This window comes from Aplysia californica, unplaced genomic scaffold (genome assembly GCF_000002075.1).
Source record: "Aplysia californica isolate F4 #8 unplaced genomic scaffold, AplCal3.0 scaffold01098, whole genome shotgun sequence".
In the NCBI taxonomy this organism is placed as follows: domain Eukaryota; kingdom Metazoa; phylum Mollusca; class Gastropoda; order Aplysiida; family Aplysiidae; genus Aplysia; species Aplysia californica.
Genome location: NW_004798368.1, coordinates 21,623 through 29,122, shown reverse-complemented (window position 1 = coordinate 29,122; position 7,500 = coordinate 21,623).

Below are 7,500 nucleotides of genomic sequence, written 5' to 3'. Positions count from 1 at the left end.
CTAGTGTATGTAATATAAAGGAGGTAACTCTATTTCCCTAAGCGGATTCAGGAAATCGACACGTTGTTGCCCTTGCATATACCACGTTGGCATAATTTATTGGCATAATTTATTGGCATAATTTATTGGCATAATTTAGCATAATTTATTGGCATAATTTATTGGCATAATTTATTCTGATATTATGATCTTTATTGTAAATACGCTTTTTAGACGATTAGATCGAATCGGCTCTAGCAGGAATTTTTGGGGTTAATATTTTCCTCCACACTGAAGCTTTGCGTGTCAGACGTGTGCACATCAATTGTAGGTAGAAGGAATATGGAATTGATAAATCCACCAAATATAAAAGACTTTCTCTGCATAGCGCGTAAAAAACAACACATTTTCAACCAGGTCACCTTTTTTTGTAGCCTGACACACTAGCTGGCATTAGGACTACCATTAAGACGGGGTGCCCACAACAGCTGGATCGGGCCGATCGCCAGACTCGATCGCCTGAAACTGAAAACAAACACGTTTGTTTTTGAGGCGATCGAGTCGAGTGATCCAGCCCAATCAGCCGATCCTGTCTTAAGTGGGCACCCCGTATAAAAGTCCCAACGATCGCGCCATAACATTACAAGCTACAGTAGTCTAACAGGCCATCAGAAGTTTGCAGATATTGTTTTTTTCTAGTTTCCTTCTCCTGCTGAGATCATGGTTAGGATAAGTAAAGAGCGAGGAGCTTTTTGTGTTAAACATAACCTGACCAACCAATCACCATCCCTGACATTTCGTAAGTTTCGCTCAAGGTACGGAAGTAATGTTTAAGTGCCCTTATGGACTTCTTTAATGTCATGGGTGGGGATGTACCAGCAGTAAGGACCTGCTGAGAATCAGAACTAAACATTCCCAGACAAAACAACCCCTACAGGTCAAAGACGATGTTTTCAGCTAGCACTGTACGACATCTCAACGGTCCGCATTCTCGAAGCAGATCTTAACCTACGATTGTACCATTTTCCTACTCACGAAGCTGACATGGATAAGAGGATAGCATTGGGTTTATGAGTCCTCACTCGTCTTGCAAAACGTGAGCATTTCCTTAATGATATCTGGTTCCTTTGCAAAGCCCATATGCACCTTTCAGGATAATGTTAACTCCACAACTGTCTATAATCTCAATAAACAACTCCATAATGTAATGTGTGCAGTGTGTTTGAAGCTTTGAGCACTCTGGGAGAGGCGGATCCTTGTGTTTGGCCATCACTGTACATTGCGAACGATGTGTTAAAATGTGTCGAGTCCAAAGTAGGGCATATGGAACACTGGTTCTAAGAATTCCAGAATTAATCTTTTAAAAATTATGTAAGAGAGAATAAATATTGTTTAAATAATATAGGGATTGAAATCTAAATTTGAAAAAGGAAAGGAAGAAAAAAAAAGCAATAAATCATTTCCTTACAAAATCTTTTAAATTGGTGTATTTTGCGTTTATGTGTGGGCTTTTTAAAAGCCATTTCCAGTTTTTGGAGATGAGTTTCTTCTTTATGAATTTAATGTGAAACAAATTCCCATTGAATTAATTATATGAGAAGCATTATTCCTAATTGCAATATTCTAGTACAAATTTTGTGCAAGATATTCGGATAAAAATTTTATAAAGTTTGTTGGGGTTTTTTTTTTCTTTTTAAATCAACCTCTAGTTCATAATCCAGCAAGCATGTTTTCGAAGACAAAATCTTTTTTTTTTTTTTGAAAGTCAAAAGTCCAAAGTATTAAGTTGCCGTTCCTACAATAATATGTTCAAAACACAGTGAGCTGAACATGGGCCTGGCTTTTTCAAACTATCGCTTTGCCCTCCACACTCTAAACATTTCTTTTTACATCTCCCCTCAGATATTTGCACCTGGTAAAACGAACTGAGCAAAACAAAATTACCTACTTTTGATGGCGGGGGGGGGGGTGTTTATTTTGCGTTATTGTTGTTTTTTGTTGCTGCTGTTGCTTTTCTGTTAATATATGTGTTTTATCTTCCTCGTCGACACCATTTAGAAGATTTAGGACGCTGATTTCGACTCTGCCTGTCAGGGCCAACCCAGGTTGAGAGGAGTAGAACCTGCCAGCAGAAAAACAGATAATAATATACTGGTACTCGATAAAATTCTCCCTACACGGGAATCAAACTCGGGTCTTCTGCATGCGATAGCTAAGCGCCGAACAGCTACACACCAACGATGGTGCTGCGAGATATGACCCGGGAAATCGCTGGTTTGTTTGTTTATTTGTTTGTTACTTTGTCAATTTGTTTGTTCTACTTTGTAAACTGAAGCACTTTGAAACAATAACTGTCATTTGGGTGCTCCTGAAATGCAAGACAGACAGAGAGAAGCAAAATAGGATCAATAAAACAAAGTAGTGGGGTCTACCATAGGCACCCTCCAACCGCTCACGGCCAGGGGGTCAAGGGTAGTGATATTTCCCAAATAAATGATTAGAGAAGTTGGAAGATTCGAACCAGTACCTTACACGCACTGTCCTTAGTCAGCAAGCACATTTTGTTGCGGACTACCTGCGAAAAAAGGAGCGTCTTTTAGGATTAAAATTCTCCAGATTTGTGGTCAATTGACCCCCTTCCCACTTCCCCAAAATACAGTGATACACACACACACACACACACACACACACACACACACACACACACACACACACACACACACACACACACACACACACACACACACACACACACACACACACACACACGCACAAACGCAGAACAGGAATGCAGGAATAATAGCTTTCCTTCAATCACTTATCGAAAAGAAACATGTAAGAAAGGGTCTATCACATTTTCCTGTACAGAGGTTACAATTTCTTCCCAAATGATGGGAACTTTGGGCTAATAGAAAAAGTGGAAAATGTGGACCGAGCTATGACTCCCACTGGTGAAAGCAATCCAAGAAAGTAGAAAATCACACCTTTTCAATGTGAATTCCTTCAAAGGGAAGGACATTTTAGACTACATGAAATGTTTCAAAGAGTGCCTTCGGCAGTCTACATTCAAACACATCTCTCGCAGTAAACTTTTTTCCAGGAACATCCACAGGTTCTCTTTTGGACAAAGCCAAGAGCCAGACAGTACACATTCTACTTAAAATTTGAACCTCAACCAACAGAAGTTTGGTGCCGGTACATTGTCACGAGGTGGAACCGTGGAAGAAAGTGACATTGTTTAAACGTGGGATTCGACCTGCTCCCATAGCAGAGAAGAAATATAACAAACCCCAGTTGATAAGGAGACAAAGCTGAAGGGTTTTTTTGGAATCCGCTATAAGAAGATCATTCCCATAAATGCCAGACCCTTCTAAGAAAGTTCCAGTCTGATGTCAACGAAGACAACGCTACGTGGAATAGACTACTTGCTGACATGGACTTAACCCCAGTGTTGAACGTACTTGGGTGTTTCCCCCTTTAAAATCAAATAAAATGCCAGGTCTAAGAGAAGGTTAAGTTCAACAGCATGGACTTAACCTTGAAACTGAAAGCTAAAAGATAAGAATTTGAGGGGGAGGGGGGGGTTGCCTTTTCTGCTGGAGGCTGGTACAAACACTTGTATATTCAAACATTCACTTGTCCACCGTGTTAGGGTCACTGCAGTCGGAACATGTCCATCTCTGCTCTCCCCCCCCCCCTCTTCAGGATCCATCCCAGAGTCTGTCTACTTATAGTCTCCATCATGATCTGGTTGGAGATCCGTCGGACTGGTCCGCACAGATGGCTGTGTTTCCCCTCTCCTCTTTGGATCCCCTTCTCCTTCAATCTCCCTAGAGTGTGGGAACCGCTATCCGCCCTATTCTTCCTCATTTTTCCCTTACAGCGGTTAGGACAGTTGGTGGGTCCAGTGTCAAATTCCCTCCCACTTTTGCTTCTCCAGCCAGCTTGTCTGCTCTCTCGTTGCCGGTTACCCCCGCATGACCCGGCAGAAGATCCAGGCCACTCTTTCCAGGCTGCTCTCCCTGATCGTAGGCTGGTACAAAACTCTCAGAAAGCTAATATAAAAACGCTGTAACCTTCATGCTAATAAAGCTTTCTGTCCGCAAGTAGCCGTCGTTATCAAAATCATGTTTTTTGCCATTTACTCGAAACTTTTGAAATGTGACTGAGCCTTGGTATAGAACTAGGCCCTTCGACTGATCGGTTATATGTTGCTGTTGTTTATATTGTATACCATACTTGCTGCTGTTTTAGCGTGGCACTTTCAGTTAAATAAATCCTTATATTTCCCTCGAGATATATATACTGGCTATGCTGATATCTCACACGAGAAATATGAAAAATTGCGTAAATTACTGCGCTCACTGTATTCGCCTTCTAGCCTTTTAAAGCAAAGTATAGACTTGAAATGAATTATACAATTTCTAGACCGTGCAATGCCATTGGTGCCTCTCTTTCCCCCCCTGTAAAAACTTCGCTGCAACTAGCGCTCGCTAAAGGCACCCAAATGAAGCGCAAAAACAATAGACTCCCACTGTCCCTATACTGGACAGTAAGCTCAACACGCTCTACGTAACCCTTAATTTTGTTCCTAATTTAGTCAAATGGTGTCCACCATCGTCAGCCCAGATTACGTCAGAGTGAGGAGATATGTGAGGCAGCGTTTTTGCATTTTAATCACAATTTTGTGTTTTTGGCTCAACACTTTTCAAGCCCTTTAGGGAACTCATTTCTGTGTTGATTTTTCTGAAAAACGTTGATTAAAGGCACAAAAAATATAAATTTTCAGTTACCACGGACTCTTAAGCTAAGGAAATAACTAATCTTTGGCGGCCATTTTCTCACTAATTTTACCTCTGAAAACAGGTGACCCCCACCTCCTTCATTCTCAAATATCTCGATTTGTATTTAAGATAAACAGATAATATTTTCGTCCAAATAAAGTCAAGTGAACAAGCTTTACGATTATACCAATAACTCTATATGCCCAAAAATTGACGAGAGCCTGATTCCACCTCGCTGCCTCACATATTTACGAGTAGTATTTTAGTGTAATGATAAAACTAGTCTATGCTAGCAGACAACTCACAGCCTTTGGTTTGTTTTGATTGCAAAGTTTAAAATCAAAGGCATCTCTATTCTCATGACAACTTGTCATATAAACGCAGTTTCTTAATTTTTCAACTTTTGAATTATACATGTTCTGCTTGCTTTGCCTATGCCTGCGTTATTATTGTTTCTTTTGTGGTTTATTTCGCATAGAGATGCATACAATTAGCACAACATGCAAATTAGCGTGGCTAAAAATAAAGGAAAACTATCCAGATTTCTTCGAATCATCATTCTGACTCGGACAGGCACGAAAATATTGTTTTCATGTGAGACTCTTGAATGGATCCTCATGTCGAATTGACTGGACATTTGAACTTTGATGGTCCGGATCTATTTCGTCAGCTGATATCAGATGGAAAAAAATATTACACTCGTTATGGTATTAAACCATGATTTATCCTACTGGCAATTTCACTCGTAGGATAAATCATGATCTAACACCACCACTCATATAATAGTTTATTTATCTCTCATATGCATTGTTCAGACCGTTATACCGGCGTATTTAAACAAAGTTTCCATCCTTTCACAACACACAGAAACGTCAATGGCATCTGTGGTTAGGGGTCATGGCGCTCGCCGTCACACGTAGAAGACACATGTTCGAGTCCCGAGAGGATTTATTACCGAGTATCTCGGTCTTTCTACTGTGACATTATATTCCTCTCAGCCCGGGTAGGCCTTGACAGGCAGAGTCGAAGCCCGCCCCCTAGATGATCTAAATAAAGTGTGTCGATAGGTCGTACATTTTAAAACCCACGAAAATCCAACAAAGAAAGACAAACTCCCAAAGATACAGCGTGTGAGAGACTGTTAATTCAATGAAAATGTCAATTTCAGGCAAATAAATAATTATAACGATTAAGTGAGCTCAAGTCGATGAACAAACATGCACGGTGCTGTACATTTCGACTGTGGGTCGACTTATAATTGACTGACAAAAAAGTGTAGCCCACCCCTCTGCAGGTTCCTAACGGTCTACCTATAACAAGACATAATTGTTTTAAAATTGGTTGTGGTAATGATCACACGGGGGCAGAGTCAGACGAAACATACAGTTGCATTTTGAATCTGACAAACGAAGACATGTACCCCTTTTGTTTGAGGATCGATATTGTCACTGTGATGACTGTGACATTCAGATATTTATAATTCTGTGCTGAATGTTTGCTCAAATCATTAGAATAGTGGTTGTAATAGACAGTCAGCCCTGATGAACTAAACGAATCTAACTCCAATGATAGGGATACATGACCAGTCTTTGTGTATATGACACAGATATTATGACGTGAAATACATTCTTGTTTTGCAATTTTAATGATATAATCTTTATCTTACTAAAAATAAGCTGTCATAATGTTAGCGTGCATTAAAGGTACACAAAGAAAGAACGATGTACAATTATCGTTTATATTTCGTTGATTAAGTCCTGGTTTCCTTTGTACTGAGTGTATAAATCAAGGTCTGTGTCTGAAATAGGGGAGGAGCCTAGCGCTAAAGTAACTGTGGTGTCGATGTCCCACAAGTCTCTCCCACCCAGAATGTCGATTTCACATTTGTGGGGAAACAACTCAACTTACTCACGCGACCAGAAAATGAGTTTTCCAACGACAACACCATCACCTTCTGGTTCATATTATGCAAATATCGTAAGCGACGAGCAGTGGTTCATTGTCCAAGTGGTCAACGTGGTGGTCATCGCTGGTCTCCTCAGTCTGTTCGGCGTAGCCTCCAACATCATCAACATTGTGGTGTTTGCGAAGCAAGGCTTTCAGGACAGCATGAACATCAGCCTCATGGGTGAGATGGCAATTATCACATCTACATTTAAGAACGAATAACCAAATCAACAATTATAACTAATGTGTCTTTGAAATGATCATGGAATAGAACATAACACACATAAGTGGTGTGGATATAATAGAAACAATGCTAAAAGATAGCACCCAGCACATTTACAATACCACCAGCAAGCTGTGTGTTTGTTCTAAGCCCAGAAAGCTTTTATTATTCGGGAGATAGAAAAAATTGTGTCCTAGCAATTCTCCCGAGCTATGAAGAAATCCGAGAATTTTAGAAGCGCTACTGGTTTGGAGAACAACAACATGACAGTCGGCGACTCAAATCGTGGATTTAAACAAAACTTTTTTGAGAGACAAAATGGGCAGAACGCAAAAGAAATGTTTTATTTTAAGTGCACATACAAAAAAATAATTTTTTAAAATGATAAACTTGTTACACAGGAAGCACTTTCCATTTCTCAACTCCTCACGACAATTTCTTTTCACCCTCTTAAGACTGTTTTCAACGAAAAAGTGGGCAAAACGCAAAAGGATTTGTTCAGGTGCACGCCCCCCACAAAAAACAACAACAAAAACAACAAACCAAAAAAAAACTAACCAAAAAACC